Source organism: Acyrthosiphon pisum, chromosome A2 (assembly GCF_005508785.2).
Source record: "Acyrthosiphon pisum isolate AL4f chromosome A2, pea_aphid_22Mar2018_4r6ur, whole genome shotgun sequence".
Lineage (NCBI taxonomy): Eukaryota > Metazoa > Arthropoda > Insecta > Hemiptera > Aphididae > Acyrthosiphon > Acyrthosiphon pisum.
This window is the reverse complement of record NC_042495.1, coordinates 55,558,137-55,576,449: the sequence shown is the minus strand read 5'-3', so window position 1 is coordinate 55,576,449 and position 18,313 is coordinate 55,558,137. Positions and strand designations below refer to the sequence as shown.

General features: G+C 27.2%; 1 pseudogene; it reads right to left on the bottom strand.

Moving 5' to 3' along the window:
- Positions 1–7,821: 7,821 nt before the first annotated feature.
- LOC100169279 lies at positions 7,822–16,950 on the bottom strand (annotated as a pseudogene).
- Between the last annotated feature and the right edge of the window lie 1,363 nt (positions 16,951–18,313).

Genomic DNA, 18,313 nt, shown 5'->3' with positions numbered 1-18,313 from the left:
GGTATATAAATGCATATTTTCATGATTTCATTGTATTAATGATTTTTTCCTTAAAATGAACCTATATATTTCCAGTGAATCAGATCTAAATATATTTATCAATAATACAGTCCATAATAATGTACGTATCCACTTAGCCTATATTTATACTAAATTTATACGCATTATTTATTTTATCGACATTAAATTAACTTCGACTATAGAAGTTAGTTTAAATTACATTTTTAAGATGTTTTCGTAAACTATATATTATAAAAATAGTGGAATAGTACACTCTTCACGATGAATGTATTGGTTTAAAAATTACGTGCTATTTTTTTTTTGTGTCTGACGTCACCTTCATAAGTAGTTATTTTGTTTTTGTTATTATAAAAACATTAATCGTAGAAACTTGAAACATTCTAGTATACCTTAATTATAATTTTATATACACAATGACATTTTAGAAATATTTAGAGTTATTTAAGGATATTTATAGACATTTATAATGTTACTAATTTCATTTTATTATTGTTAGGTAATGAAAAATACTTGATCAAAATGCTTGAAGATTAAATACAATAACCCTCGTACATTTTTCTGATAGAAGTTTCAAAACATTTAAAATATATTATATTATGAGTAAATTTTAATAGGATTATGAAGTTAGCAATTAACACAATAAATTGATAATTGAAAGAGAAATAGGTAACGATTTCTCCAGTCTCCAATAATGGATTTAATAATTTTTTGTTTTGATTTAGTAATTGTAAAATCTGTAAAGGAATAGTTTTACAAAAAGCACAATAATTGTTGTGGCAAATGGAATGAACGAAGGCAATTGGAACGAACTATTTTTATTTTACTAATGTTTGTGGGTTTAGCAGCTCCCCATAACTGGATGCCACTATAGGTCTATATTGGTTTGAGAAGTAGTTATTGTATAGCAGAAATTTATTTTTGAGAGTTACGTATTTAGTTGATAAAGTAAAACGTAATTGACAAGACCAGTTGTTGAAGGCGAAGCGTTTGATATGTATATGGGTGTCTAGGTTAGCCGACAGTCCAAGTGTAGACCTAAGTAGCTAATATTTTGAGCATATTTTATAAACAAAAGTTTAAAAAAAATAAAAAAATAAATATTATACCTATTTGTTATCTAAAGTCTATCAATGTGTCATGTGTCATTGTTGTCGTTAAAAAAAGTGAGCAATAGTCTTTGCTTCTCTAGTATAAAATAATAGATAAAAGAGGGGGAAAATATAGGTAGGTACCACTCTGCTGTACAGACGTACAGTAGGAGTCGAGTGTAAAATGCATTATCAACACTCAATACTGAACACATTGCATTGATAGGTAATTGTAATTCAGTGATTCCCAACCTTTTTTTATTCTATGCCTCCTTGTAAATTTTCAAAAATCTCACCCCCCCCCCCCCCTCCCAATAAATTAGAGTTTAGGCGGCATAATAAAATAAATCACTTTCCCAGTATACCTTTACGTATACTAAATTCTAACCTATACTTAGTAAAATCAGAGTCTTAGTGCAGAATCGTTTTTCATATACAATGATTTTATTGTATGTATTTTATGTGTTATGAATTAACCTAACCTAACCTACTGCACATCAAAGCGATACTCTTTTACTCACTTTTTATATTTTTTAAAACACTGCTATAATGGGTGTGTAAAATATTGAATTGAATGATAAATCATTGCATACGAAAAACGATTCTGAGCTGAAAAAATGTATTATTTGGTTTTAGCACCAAGTTATTTTACAATCATTAAAATTGCAAACAAAAATAATAAAGGAACGATTTGTCCGCATTTAGCCAAAAATGTTCAGAAAACAAAAACGAATTTAATGTTAATTTTTTATTCTTATTCTGATGATATAAACGTAACGTTAGTTAGTAGGTCAAAACTAGACGAAATGTTTTTTTTTATTATCATATATGCATGAGGAATTACCTATAGGTAATAAATAAATATAGGTGCCTACATAGGCGCAACTAGGGGGGGGGGGGCTAGGTTGGCTAAGTCCCCCCAGTTTTTCTGTCAAGTGTATTTCTAGTTTTTAATTTTTTGGGGGGAAATATTGTTGATAAGTTATATCAACAATGTGAAGTTATCAATGATAACAATAATGTCTTTTAACTATGCTGCATAGGTATTGTATAAAATGAAAATGAAACTTATTTAGGTGTTTTCAAACTTGGCCATTATAAATATTGAAAGAGATATGTCCTATAGTATAAATAATGACATTTTGGAAAAGTCTAACCAATTAAAATGTCGACGAATATAGAATATATAAATAAATAGAATATTTTATAACAGTTAATTGTATTTATTTTTTGATTATAAGATTATAATGTACCTAATATTAGATTTCAAATTGAAATAAATTTGTTTGGGACTATAGCCCCCCTAGAATTTTTACCTTAGTTGCGCCTATGGGTACCTATGTTATAATATATATATATCATTATAATTATAAAGACATGAATATAATATATAGTTATTAGTTATATATTCCTTTTATATTGTTTAATGTTTATATTATTAGCAGTGTTTAGTTTGAATAATATATTAATTAGTAAAATAATAAACTCGGAAATTATATCATTTATTTACAGCTATATACAGTATACAGTTATTTACAGTATATAGTTTGCAAATTTAATTTTTGACACAAACTAATAATAAAAGACGTATAAAATAAATTTACTTGTATACATATATTCAAAAAGTGTATAAAATGATCCAATTAAAGATATATGTGGTACATTTACGTGTATCTATAAATATATATCAAATATAGGTCTAACCAAAATTGCATATGAATATAAACATTCTATATGCGTCTATAATTTGTATACAAGAGATCGTAGACGTTATAGACGTATACATAGACGTATAGATTTATCATAGACATCACAATAGACTGTATGTTTGCTGGGTATACAAACACAATGGATCATACGCAAACAGTGATGATATTACTCATAATTAAAATCAAAATGAAAACATTAATTAATTCAATACAATGTGTGTACAGTAAAGTTACAGTATTTTTACACTCTTTTTACATTGAAATTTGTAAGGTAATTATATTGAATATTATAAAAACCTATAACACGACATATAATATAATATTTATAAAAATATAAATTCTGCAGGGCACGAGATTTTATCCACAAATATTATCAGTAACTATAAGTATATATTTCCTAATTTGAATGGTATAATTAATTCAAAGCTGGGCAAGTTAATGATTTTTTTTAACTCAGTTAAGTTAAGTTAATATGCACCAATAACAAAAAGTTAAAAGTTAAAAGTTGTTTTAACTATAGGTTAACTAAGTTAAGTTAAAAGTTAATACACACTTTTTGTTAACTTTTTATTAAGTTAAAAAAAAGTTAATTTGTTTATACAATGCTAACATACTTAATTTTTTTCCAACCCAAAACTAAATTATAGACTATAGTGTTTATATCTTATACAGTGTTTCCATATTAGTTAAATTCGAATTATATACATTTTTTACTTTAAACAATTCACGGTAAATATTTTTTGACATGAAAACGAAATATACTGAAGTAGTGAAATATGATAAAATTAAAAACAAAATAAATTAACTTAACTTACTTCTTGAAATGAAAAATTAACTCGTTAATTTCAAGTTAATTAAAAAAGAAATTTAGTAAGTTAACAGTTAAGTTAATGAAAAGCCAAAATTAACTAGTTAAGTTAAAATGTTAATATAAAATTAACTTATTAACTTAACTTTAACTTTTTAACTGCCCAACCTTGATAATTATTAAAATTTTAATTTTTTGAAGGCCATTTTGGCTATATAGTTTAAACCAGTCAAAAGTAATCGAATTGATTTACATTTTCTTAAATATTTTTTTCGGTTGCATCGCTCTCTGACATTCACAGCCCATTATATTTCATAAAATATATTAATAAACTTAAGAATAATAATTATAACAATAGTAATAGTAATAATAATAACAATAATAAGAATAAAATATATATTATGTAATACCTATTTATAATTTATCGAATAAGAAGTAGGTACCTAATATAATTATAAAAATACTCAATAGAATAAAAATTAAATAAATCATCATGGTCGTCATAAGTTAACTTTATTATTATATTTATAGTTAACAGGGCCAGCACTCGTTTTATACTAGTGACATTTTCTAACTTATTTAGAACATCTGTGATTCTTAAAAAACACGAGTTAAAACTTATTTAAACTGAATTATTATTATTATTGTAAGTGAATGATTAATGGGAATTTCTATTGAAGTAAACTGATTTTCATAGACACTTGAAAAATAATAATGAGCAAAGCGATCAACAATATCCTTTCCACAAAATACCAATAAATAGATCATTGTCATAGATCATAGTGTTTGGAATGGATGGATACGTTTTTTATTGTTAAAGAATTTCTAAAATAATTTAGGCTCAAATTAAAATAGCAAACACAGTATTATACCATGTGAAGTGATATTCTGTGAAAAAAATTGTAGTTAAATTCTATTTTACTTATAAAATAAAATATCTAGTATGGTCTTTGGTTACAGTGTAGGACTAATTATGAGAAACCTTGTATACAATTTTAATAATGGATTACCGATTGAACTACGAATTCCCGTTTTGCCCTATTTTTTTTTTGTTTATCCCAATTTTTAAAAAAAGTATTGACAATTTTCAAAACCCCTCAAAGTACTAACTAGATCTTATTTCTTACCAGTAACTATCCTAAAAGTTAAAAATTGAAGCGTTTTCTCTACTATTTATCATTGTGTATATAGACACAAAAAAACCACACTTAATTGTAAAATCAATACAAATCAATCCCAAGAGTCCGATCAGACTATAAAATAAATAACAAACTTTGAGTATAAAATTATAAGAAAATTCCTCAGATTTATTTATTTATTTCAGCATATGACATAGCATTCTGATATTAATTTTTAAAAATATCTATAAACTTTCCAATAAAAATTTAAAAAAAAAATTGTCTTATGGCATATACCTAAGTTGGTAGGTATACGTGATTTTATTAACTTTATCAAGTTACTAGCTGAAGAATAATAACTTTGCTTCGCCCGCGTGCCTTTTTTTTATATTTTACAGTTTTTATAATATAGAAAGGTAATATTATTACCTATAATAGCCTATAGGCTATAATAATAATTATGATTATTTATTAGATCACCTTGATTTGTTAAAATTAACTGTTTCTAAGTACTCTTATACAAAGTTATAATGCAACCATTTAAATATAAAAAAATTTTTTAATTTTCACTATGAATCTCAAAATCTTTATTTGAGACCTCTTTAAAATGCGATTTTTTTAAAATCCTTTCTTATAGTTGATCTCTACATCATAAAACGAAACTACTGACCAAATTTCAATATTTCATACTCATAGCTTCAGTGGTTCCGGTCCTATACTGGCTATACTATATATTAATTAGTTAATATAGACCACAAAATGTAATAATTTAATAATAATATTCTACAAGATAATTAACTATTATCCACGTACATAATTATTTAGATAGTCGTAAACTACAAACGCAATAAGTAATAACTTAATATTAGACTAGTATTATATAATATATTATATTGATAAAAACCGTAAATACTGATTATTATAATACTATACTCAATAATACTACTAATGAACATACTAATTAGTAATTAGTAATAACTTGGTATTTAATTATATTTATAAAATTATACAAATAATTTTAGTAGGTACCTATGTTATAAATGTGTAATTATATTATAATGTGTATTGTATAATAATAGTCACTAGTCAGGGTTGAATTTAATTTATATTGTACTTAACGTCTGAAAAACTAATAATTTTTTTATTTATTTAGTATAATATAACGCCTTGTTAGTTGTTTCCTTTTAAAACTACTAACTTTTCAAAAGTGACATCTGATAATTTATTCCTACAAGTTATATAGGCTACAATGCTACATTGAACTAAACAATGTTGCTCTCTGCGTTATTTGCAAGGAAAAGGTTGCTGTTATGAAAGAATATAATATTGGTAGACATTATAAAAGTAGGTAAGCATGAGTTTACATATAACGAGCTATCTGGTAAACTACGATCAGACAAGTTTGAAATATTAAAACAGAATTTACTAGCTCAACAGTCAATTTTTAACCCGTGTAAATACCATTATGAAACAAATAGTACTTTGTTAGTTTGTTGGATCATGTGAGTTTTGTAACTAATAATACAATTATGCCTCAGAAACGTAAATTTAATAATTACTGTTGTTTCTGATAATGAAAATGTTTAAAGTTTAAAATATTTAATAGGTATCTAACGATTAGAATTTTACTAATAAAAATCAAAATGTATGAATCTATAAAACTTTATTCTATTTTATTATAATTATAAGCTATATATTGTCATAACTCACATGTTCACTTGAGGTTATAATCAAAACTCACAAGTTTTATATATTGATATCAAAATTCACATTTCCCAAACTTCTAACTTAAAAATATAGTATTTAAACGACGAAAATCATATTTTTTATCAAAGATTTGTATTTTTAGACATAAATTATACAATAATGATGTACTTTGGTTTTATTTAATGTTACAGTACCTTTCCTCTAGTTTTTGTCGTTTTCTGAAAAAAGTTTTCTGATTTCTGGAACATGTGACTTTTGATTCTACCCTATTTCTAAAAATGTTGACCCGCGATGCCAAAGCGTATATCAAATTTGGCCCGCCGTAAAAAAAAGTTAGAGACCCCTGGTGTATAGAAAATGCTAATATAAACGTTCAGTCAAAATTCATACAGTACAGTAATTTGTTTAAGAGTTACACCAAAAACAGATTTTGCGTAAAAATTTCCGTTTTTCCTTAACTTTTCTTTTGTTTTTCACGGTGCTTTTGAAAACTACTGAGACATTTTTACTTTTGACTCGGATTTGTGACTTTAGACCCTTTTAACAGATTCCCATTAAACTGGTATAATTTGTCTAATATGCTTATTGCTTTTTCCGTCGTCGTGCCAGTAACACCTGACAAATGTACAACATGCCTATGTACGTCGTATGGCTTAATCTACTCAAAAGAACTTAGGTCTTTCATCAAAATGTTCACTGACACATCATTGAACTATTCATGCTTATCAGTGAGTTTTTATTACCGTGCAATATTCGACCGCGAGCAATGCCTTCCATAGGGGGAGGTGCTAAATGTTAGGATCCGAACAACGCATTGCGATTTGCAAGTGTGGCTGCAGAATCTTCACATTCAAGGCGTAAATCAATAACACTCGTCATTCGTCAAGTATAATATATTATGATTTATGACAAATTGTAATAAGTAAAAGAAATTAATAACTACTAAATAATTAGTACCTATTTTCGAGAATTTATTGAATACACTATCTATATATATAAAAATAAGTGTAAATTTTGAATAAATTATAACTCAAGATCCACCAAACTGATTTCGATAAAAATTTCAGGGCATATTAAGATTGATGTGTAGATGGTTTCTATGAAGTTTGTACGCAGGTTGATTGCCTACCTGATAATATACTGCTGCGAATCAGAATTTTTATTCCGGGCAACGGAAAAGTTAAGATTAATTTTAAACACCATACACCGAATATTAAATAACGAATTGAACAAAGTTTGAGTCATATAGAGTTGATAAATTTAATGGGTAACGAAGTGCACATATTCAGCTTGTACATTATAATTTTATGTAAGTTATAATATTATAATAATATGTGTCGTACCTGGCTCATAACTAACGATTATATAGGTACCTACTAATATGCTGTAATAGGATTACAGGTGACACGAAAAACGTATCTTCTGATTATGGCTTGTAAAATGACAGAAACCAGAAGTCACACGCAGACTCTTTATAGGTACTTAAATAAAGTGTTCTGCCCTTACAAGGACTATAATCTTTATTTTGGACATCAGATCATTTACATCCGGCTGCCCATTCTCACTGGCAGCATAGATAAGGGCCACACACTATACATTATAAATACATAAATACGATTATGATGCGTATTACATACGTATATGTCGGTGTTACACATATTTTATATTGGAATTTAGAGATTACAAATGGTCAACGGGTAGTTATTGATTATATTCAACCCTATTTATTATAATGATGTGAGAAGATTACAATCATCGTCCACCACTCGTTGTAGAAGTAATATTTACAATATGTTTGCATAATTTATGACCAGTACAAATCGAACGTGTACAGCGGACATTTTTTAAATATGTTGATTTTGTCCTCCAAATTGATTGTCCACCTCATGACTTTTCACAAGTGTTTCGTAAACTAAACTTCTCTACGCTAGCAGATAGGAGGAATCAAGCACATTTGAATTTTCTGTGAAAACTTATTAGTGGAAGCCTGAGTATTTCTGACTTACTACAGACTGTTAATTTTCATATTCCTGTTTTTAACTCCTGTACAGTACCTATATCCCTTCTCCATCCCTTTTTGTTCCTCCAATTATATGCGAAATCGCCTTATCTCACAAATGTTGATATTGGCCATTGAAGAACCATCTTTTTTATTTTAAACTGTATTTTCGTCATGTTATCTTTTTGTTAGGTATTAAAATAAGTAAATTATATATAGATGTCTACCCATAATACTGTATCAAGCGGTGTTAATTCTAATTTCTTTTCTCTGTATATTTAAATTGGACAAGTCCCGTGTTATATTTAATAAATAAATAAATAATTCAAACGGCATAAGCTATATAACACAAAAGGACAGCTGTTCCCCACAGGGTAAAATAAACAAAAAAAGATAAAGATTATACGTTTCCTCGTTTTCCACGTTTTCGCGAATAATTTTGATTATCAATACTATATATTGTGTACCTATACATATTTTATTTTTTCATTTAATTAAAAATAATTTAACAATCTAGCTTAAAAAAGTCAATAAGACAAATACATGTTGTATGATTACATTATAATATTTACATTTCACATGGTGAGAATATAACTATATCTATTAAAAGTAACTCGTTTTTGGTGATTAATAACAGTTATTGTTAGATTCGTTTTTTTGGATAAAATACCAAATTGACGACGGTTTCTTCAAAATACAAATGTTATACACGTCCACAATAATTGCAGTAAGATATAAATAATTAGAATCATAAACATCTGATGCAACCACAATAACCTAAAACAATTACATTAATATTAATAAGTTTAATCAATTTAGTATACTGCAGTTCAATTATTTTATACGTATTATGTATTATATTTTGTATGTATTTACTATAGGTATTGTATCGATTTGGGTATATCCCGTGTTGTAACAAAAATAAAAATAAAATATGAATACGTAATATCATAAAAACTATAATTCGAAATCCAGAGGGAAGAAAATCTAAAATCATAGTTTACAATATCGTACATTTGATTTTTCGACGATGCCTTTTCTAGGTTGCTTAGGTCTTCGTGCAGTACATGTCTTCTGATACCATAATAGTAGCTTTTTATGTAAGATTTCCAATCAAATTCCTCTAAACTAAACCGGAACGTTTCACGGTCGTCTTTACTTAGCGACGACCACAATTCTCTTGTATTTCCATTGTCAAATGTCCATTGTCTTATAGAAAACTCATATAGTAAATCAATCATATTTTCGGTTTTTGCATACATTCGCAACATTCTAAGGATAAATAAAATATTTTATATTAATAATTTTCTTAAGCTAACCTAATAGGGGATTGCAAGCGGACAGTTTTTAAGGAGTTCAAAATAGGCAATTTTCAAATTGTATGCAAGCAGGTCATGTTAATGTGTGCGTAGTAAGTGATCATTAGTGTGTGTGAGTGTGACTGTGTGTAATAAAATAGAGTAGCGCTCCCTCACGCGCACATACGAGCCACTGCCACCGCACATGGACCGTAAACAATTGATGCTCATTTGTATGTACTTTTTGTCATTCCTACCGATGGACCTGATAAGATTTAAACTGTAAACTGATTTGAATTCGTGAATGTGTCTACTTGAGATCGATCTCGCCGCGTTTTAAGATATTTAATTGCATTCACGAATAGTCAACATTTAAAATTTAAAGGATTTTAGGAACAATATTTTAAAAAATGGGAATGATCAATCTCAAATAGAAATCTTAACGAATTCAAATCAGTTTTCAGAAGTCTTATCATGTTATCAGGTCCATCATACCGATTGACAAAAGATTAGTACATTTTGGTTGAAATAATTGTCCGTTTGCAATCCCCTTACGTATCTATACCTACCTACCTAAGAAATGTCGAAGTATTATTTAATTATTGAGTAAAATTAGTAGCTCAATAGACAATAGTCTATACCGAATTATACATTTTTTAATAATAACAAAATAACAGGTTGAGGATAAATAGTATTATTACTTATTATACGCATCCAATATCCAAAACTCCAATGTCAACAAAATTTGAACTTAAAATTATTATAAAAGATACTATAAATTAGAAATTTTATATTTCTGTCAGTACAACTTACAAAAAATTTCGTTTTTCAAACTTTTCAAACAAAAATTGAATCATATATAATTCAAAAAAATGTCAAATATCTATAAATAACACAAAAGTTTCAGAAATAAAATAATTTCATGTTTAGTATATCCTGATAGTCGGTAAAAATATCAAGTCAACGGTATATACTAATATATTTTCAAATTATAAAAAAAGATTTAAAAAAAAATTGAACATTTAAAATTGTTAATATAATTTTTATCGAATTAACAAAGTAATCATAACTTACTTGGGAGATTTACCACACAAAATCAAAAACAAGTCCACAAATGCGCCTGGTATTCGGTGTAAGAAAAGTTTCAAAATACTTCCGACCATTAAATTCGTATAGAAAATATAAAAACCGTACCACATCGATTGTAAAGGAGGAGCTACGTAGTATTGTTCGTGCATTTCTCTGATACATCTACCCCATGTCAAAGGGCTTTCGACACATGAAACGTAATTATATATTTTCGGTACTTTGTTCACTCCATTCGACTGTTTGTGTCTGAAAATTACCAAAACAGTTATTGTAATATTATTTTAAACACTGCGTGTATAACCACAATTAATATTTTTTATGTCGTACACACCTGTTAACTGTGTCCCACATTACGCTAATCAATGCGTTAACGGTGTAATCGGCAGGGATAATATCTGTTATATTGCTCCCGATGTTTGGTACCGTCCTCAAAAATCCAACCATGACTCCGGTAACCAAACCTGTTGGTCCATTCATGTTATCTAACCAGCCAGGTTCTGGTTCAGATTTCGTGCATCCGACTATATATAATGATATTAGAAAAAGTTAAAAAGTTAATATATTTCACGACCTAGCTTTAATTATTAAACACCACAATTTAATACATATTTTATCCCGATTATCTTTATTCAAATATACAAGTTACTAAATTAGATATTTTTCACCCGTAAAAATTAACCATATAATTCTTACTAATTGACGGACGAAATATTGATATCGGCAAGTGATTTCCGTTTGTTTGTATCATATTTTCCGTGACTGCTTTTGTAAATGTGTACGTATTCGGCCAATCCTTTAGAATTCTATTGTTCACGAGTGTAAATTAATGGATAATTTAAAAAAAATATTACATCAATCGACAAGTATATAATATATTTACTTAGTAGTCGATTCCTCGTCAACCAACACATTTTTTAACTCTTTAGTCGTGATTGGAACGTCATAGAATTCTTCTTTGATTTCATTCTTTGGACAGTGTGAGTAAGCTGTTGACACGTGCACAAAACCCTGTAAAGTATGTATGCGTTTTTCTTTAAATATTCTACTCAACATCACTTTTAAAATATTATCTTTTATAAAATAAGAAAATTAAAAAGAAATTCAGTACCTACTATAGTTTAAAAAAATACCAAAGCAAAAATGTTTGTGATAGTTGCTCTAAAATACAACGAATCTGAGTAATCCAGATATATTATTTTATCTTTATATCCATTTATCCTCTGAGGAGTTTATTATACCCTTTGTGGTTCTCAAAAATCACTGTTATACAATAATCACGGGTTAGTATTAAAATTGAAATATAGATTTTTTTTAATTGTGTTGAAATACTTGTTTCATTATCTTCTTCATCATAGAAATAGGTATTCATAACATATCATCTTAACATATTATAAAACAAAGTCTCTTTTTCTAACTGTATGCTTAGATCTTTAAAGCTACGCAACGGATTTTGGTGCGGGTTTTTTAATTGAGAGAGTGGTTCAAGAGAAAGGTTTATATGTATATAACGTGCATAATATGGAAGAGATACACCTCTGGGAGGTGCTCAAAAAGGAACTTTGAGATTTACGATTGACATTTTTGTTTATTAATGGTTGTTATGGACACAAACATATAGAATAATATTATATTCAAATTATAAAAAAAATAATAATAAATCTTAATCTTAACAAAGTCCCGCTGTCTGTCTGTATACTTACATCTTTAAAATTATGCAACGGATTTTTATGCGGTTTTTTTTAATTGATAGAGTGATTCAAGAGGAAAGTTTATATGCATATAACATGCATAATATAATAGAGAAACACTACCTTTTTTTTGTATGCACGAGCATACCTCGAAAAGAACTCTACTTATTTTAATACGGTTTTCACTAATGAATTGGTCGAGTTACGGGGAAGGTTTTAAAAAAGTCAATATAAGTTATTTTAATAAATTATTACTTGAAAATTAGAGGGTGTATACAGCTTGATTTTTCAACTCATATAGGCTGTAGATAGTTAAAGGGTAGCTCACACATGATTTTTTTAGCATACAATAAAATAAAATTTTTTTTGTCAATCCATTTAGGTTGCAATTCGTTACATAATAATATATTATATTGATACTATAATTAGAAGAAATATGGTATATACATTTTGTACAAATATATTTATTAAAAATACAAATCTTTGGACTGGACAACGTCCGGGGGGGGGGGGGGCAGCTAGTATAGGTAATAATAAAAAATAATAAAAAAAAGTCGATAATATTATTTTTTTTTAAAAGAATCGTTGTGTGAAGTTGATAACTTTCCAATAAGGCAGATTATGTGGTTATCTTTTCAATTTCCCGTAACTATATGACCTATGTGGATAGAAAGGTAGTTCCAATAAAATCATTTTTAGATTTACATAATATGTACTTACAAACTGAAAAAAAACATGTCTTCAGTTGTGTGTTCTATAAAAATCACAGACCATCACAACACTAGCATAGTAGGTACTATACCTACCTATATAATATGTGGTTATTATTTATTGAATTATTATACTATTATAGTTATTACCTTGAGATTTTTCATTTGAGAAGCTAATGCCAACACATTTTCAGTGCCATGGACATTTATTTTCGATGCCAAATCAAGAGGTTCATTGAATTTAATCGTAGCCGCGCAATGAAAAACGAAATTCACATTATCTATCAACCACTTTCAGTCCGTCGGTGATAAACCCATCGATGATTCTTCTAAATGACCATTAATGATCCTGACTGACTCTATAAAATCTGGTTTTTCACTACGAAGTCGGTCAAATAGCTGAAAAATATATTTTTAAATCATTTTTAATAGGTATGTAGGTGGTCAAATGTATATTATGTATTATATTATTTTATATATTGGGCAGGATCAAGGGCAGGATCAACTATAGTACTTATATTATTATATTCATGGCCAAATAATAATTTAATGGTAAAACGATATAATAGTTATTTATTTTATTAAATTATAAATATAACATAAATAAAATAAAGCTTGGCACATGTATTGTATCGCACGTCTTAAATTATTATAAATTTAATATGTATGATAAATTAACGCATGATATTTTAAACTTATATTTATATTGTATATTAATGTATATAACTGAAATGCAATATAATAATATATAAATACTTTTTTACCCCAATAGGCAGTCTTGTAAAGTATTCGGATACTTGAATACTTGTATTTAAATACTTTTTGAAGTATTTATATGGTATTCTAAATACAATTTTTTTAATGTATTTTTAAGTATTTTAGATACTTTTTAAAAGTATTTTTAACAAAATTTAAATACTTGTATTAAAATACCATTAAGTCCGTTTTATTAATTTTAATTTATTATTTTTAATAAAAATTTACTACAGTAAAAATAATATTGTTTTCGTTGAAAACTAATATTATGTTTTTGTATAGTAAAAGTAGGTAATGACAATATTTAAAATTTAAAAAATACCACATCAAATTTAATATATGGTTTCTATATTGGAATTTTTTAAGAAAATTGAAAATCTAATAATTTTAAAATAGTTCCATATTAATAGTTAATACCACTCTCAGTTGCGTAGCCAGGGGAGGGCGCAAGGGGCCCCCCGAAATGTTAAGAAAATTAAAAAACTATTTTAAATACTTTTCAGCCATCTATCTGTGATAGTACGTATATTTAATTGTAAAAGTGGAAAAGTTGATCAGCCTCCCCCCCCACCCGAAAAAAAATCCTGACTATACCACTGACCACTCTTTAGTTTATTTTTTTCATTAAAATTTAATCAATATTAATTGAAATATATCTGAATGCAGAATGAAATATGTGAACATGTGTATATCTCTAAATAGTCAGACATGTTATAGTAATTGTTAAAATCTATGATAAGTAGTAACATAATATGTATACTTATACTGGTGTACAATATACATATATATTATATAACATACAATAAAAAAAAATACTTGTATTTGTATTCAAATACTTTGTAAGTATTCGGAAAATAAATTTTTATAATAGTATTTTAAAAGTATTTTTAATACTTTTTTATTCGAATAGTAGTATTAGTTTCTTAATACTTTTTCAAAAGTATTTTTTACAAGAATGCCAATAAATAAATACCTTGAAATAATTCAATAAAAATTTACTCAATTAAACTGCGACAACTAGCACCGGTCTCCCGAATCCCAAACTAACTAAGCTTAACGCGTTGAAAAAAATAAATATTCAATTTGTTCAGACACAGTAGCGGATCCAGAGGTCACCCAAGGGGGGGCGAATTTTCAAAAATGTAATGACCTTTTTTATATCTACAAAATCGAACACAATATACTGTAAACAATAAATACAATTAGGTACCAACTACCAACTAAGTATAAGTACTCGAAATTATTGTTTTTTTCAATGCAACACAGATTATGATAAATGTATATTAAACAAAAATTAAATACATTCAACATAGTAGGTTAAAATATTAATTGTCAGCCCAATTTTAGGGATATGAATATATGATACGTCCTATAATAGTAGGTATGTAACTTAATATAACTCATGTTTACGTGCATAAAGTAGATAATTAATTATACTTATTAAATCACCAAAATGTATGAGAGTAACATAATGTACCTATATTATTAATACAAAATACTGTATAAGTAGGTACTTACAGCTTGCTTGTATATTTCCGCAACCCGTTGACTGGTGCTAAGCCCTTTTTTTATTTCTGACTAAAATAGCGATACTGCCCACTGGACAAGATCTTAGTAATTTTTCTGTGAGCATTTTCCCCAAAAACCCAGTACTTCCGGTGATTAAAACTGTCCCATTTCCGAACGATTCGACTATACCCGTTTCCATTTCCTTCAATGTGTTGATTCAAATCGATTATACGAAACGTGCAGTTGTCGGTAATCAATAGTAACTGAATACTGTGAAGCCTACAAATCTTTTTTAAATATGTATATAATAATTTATATTATACATTATATATAATTTGTAAATTTGTAATTGTAGTACAATAAAATTAAGGATTCAGCTAAGATGGAAGTGATGCTTAATGCAGTGTCCATCTCAGTTTCAATAGGTAACACTGCAGGATGACTAACACAAAATAAAAAAACACTCACATCGTCGTAAAATCATTATATTCATCGCTTCGCTAGGAATCTAAAATAGCTGATGTCTTTGTTCATTTCTCGTTTTAATTAAATCTAAATAACTGGGTACTATAATTATTAGTATCTAACCTCGACGTGATCGGAGGATTAGTGCAATTTTTTTCGAAAGACTATACGCTTCCATTTTAGGTCACTATATATTATGTGCGATCACACTTATTTTTTTTTTTGGTGAATAATAATTACAAACATAAAAAAGACAACAAACAAACGGGGGTAAAACTCGCAAATAAGGTAGAGTCCAACTAGGAAGTCTTGTCGTGGATTTTAAGGCTCCGTCGTTTTTGATAAAAACGCGTGCCTATGCACAGTTTAAGCAAACTGAATCTAGGGTTTATATATTATGACATGTCCAATATAAGTCGTGACACCACCAGATAAAGCCACGTTGGAAGGAGATATAAGTATAACTAACATAATACATTTAGGGGTAGGGTTTGTATGCAATAAAAGTTGTAAAATGTGCATTTTATAATTACCAAAATATGCAAAATTATTCAAAAAACAATTTTTTTTAATTCTCTATGACTATTAATATATTTTGCGTAAATATATGTATATATATTGAATATATAATATCGTTGGCTTTTCGCCAAAGTTCATAATAGGTAAAAATGCAATTGTTATGCAATGCAATGCAATGGCACCTATTTTAAATAATTGAAAAGTTTTTCAAAGGATTTTATTTATATTTAATTTAATTTTTAAGCTATTGCATAGCTTTTATCGCAGGTCTGGTGTAGTGACTGAAAAAAAATTTTTCGTAACGAAAAAGCGTGACCACTTTGTTTATTTATACATACTATAGCAACCTGGTGACCATAGCAACGCATAGCTAAATTATAATTTAATTTTGATAACAGTTATTTATTTTTAAATAACAACGACTATGAACATCAAGCGCTTATAAATATAATGGTTTTGTTATGGGTTGCTATAACAATAAATTTATATATATAAATATATAATATATAATAATATATTATTAATTTTATATATTTATAATAATATATATAAAATATAATATATTATAGCAATAAAAACATAAACTATAGTTTCTATGATACAAATTCCTGAATAAATAGAATAATAAAAAAATTTAAAATCATATCAACTTTTTATTTATTTAATATGCAATAGCTTTATCGCGGCAGTCCCCGAATGCCACTTTTATTTTTTTGCATAGAATTAATGGCTTTAAATTGCAAATTTCTACATAACTGAAAAAAAGTTTCATTTTTTATAAATAGTCAACTATTTTTTTTTACTCTATTTCACAATGTATTTTTTTTTTAGATTCTCAGTGGACTAGCGAAGCGAAATAATTTATTGATTTTACAATGATGTGTGGATTTTGTCTCTATCTGTCAACAACATTTTGGATAGTAAAAATGCTCCAGTTCTCTAGATCAGCATCTTTTCTGATAGGAGGTCAAAATTGAAAATTCCTAGTAGTTTTATAAAGCGTCGAGAAAAACCATTAAAAGTGGTACAATTTTTACGCAAAACCAATTTTTGAAAAAATCTATTTTATTTTTTTGGTGCAAGTACCTAACTCAAAAATTAATAACCGAAGATACCCTTGAAACTTTCACTAAATACTTATAGAAGCATTTTCCATAAATTGTAAAATTTTCGAAATGTTTTGCATCTTTTTGAGCTATAGTTACCTAATAGTTATAACCTTAAGAAATGTTTCGAATTTTGTAAATTTTCTTAAAATTATTCTCGACAAAAAATTGTTCACTCTGTACAAAAGTTTAAAAATGTAATGCTAGACTTACTAAACCAAATACAAATAACCATTGTATTTAAGTATTGCAACTATAGCAGTAAAGGTTTCATAAATTACCTATGTATTATAAGACATTTATAACTTAAATAATATTAAAAAAACCAAAATAAAAACAAATTTTAAAACACAAGTTGTTCTTAATTGATTATTAGGTTGGTGTACCTAATCCTAACCTATAATAAATAAATAGCAATTATCTAGCATTATAAAAACTAATCGGTTTTGCCCTGAAGGCTAATTTTTACGAAATTGTTGATAACTTACACAATATTATTAGATAAAAATAAGTTAGTGATTGAAAAACAGTCTTTACAAGTTGTAGATTCATACTAGACGAGTATGATAATTGTAGTATAGTTCTATCATTGTTAAATCTTAAATTCAAAATATGAAATAATAATAATAAACTTTAAAATGTTCGTAATCGAATAACAATTCAAACCAAAACGTTGCAGTTGATGTTAAGCGGAGGACGCCACACCCGGGATCAGTTGTCTTC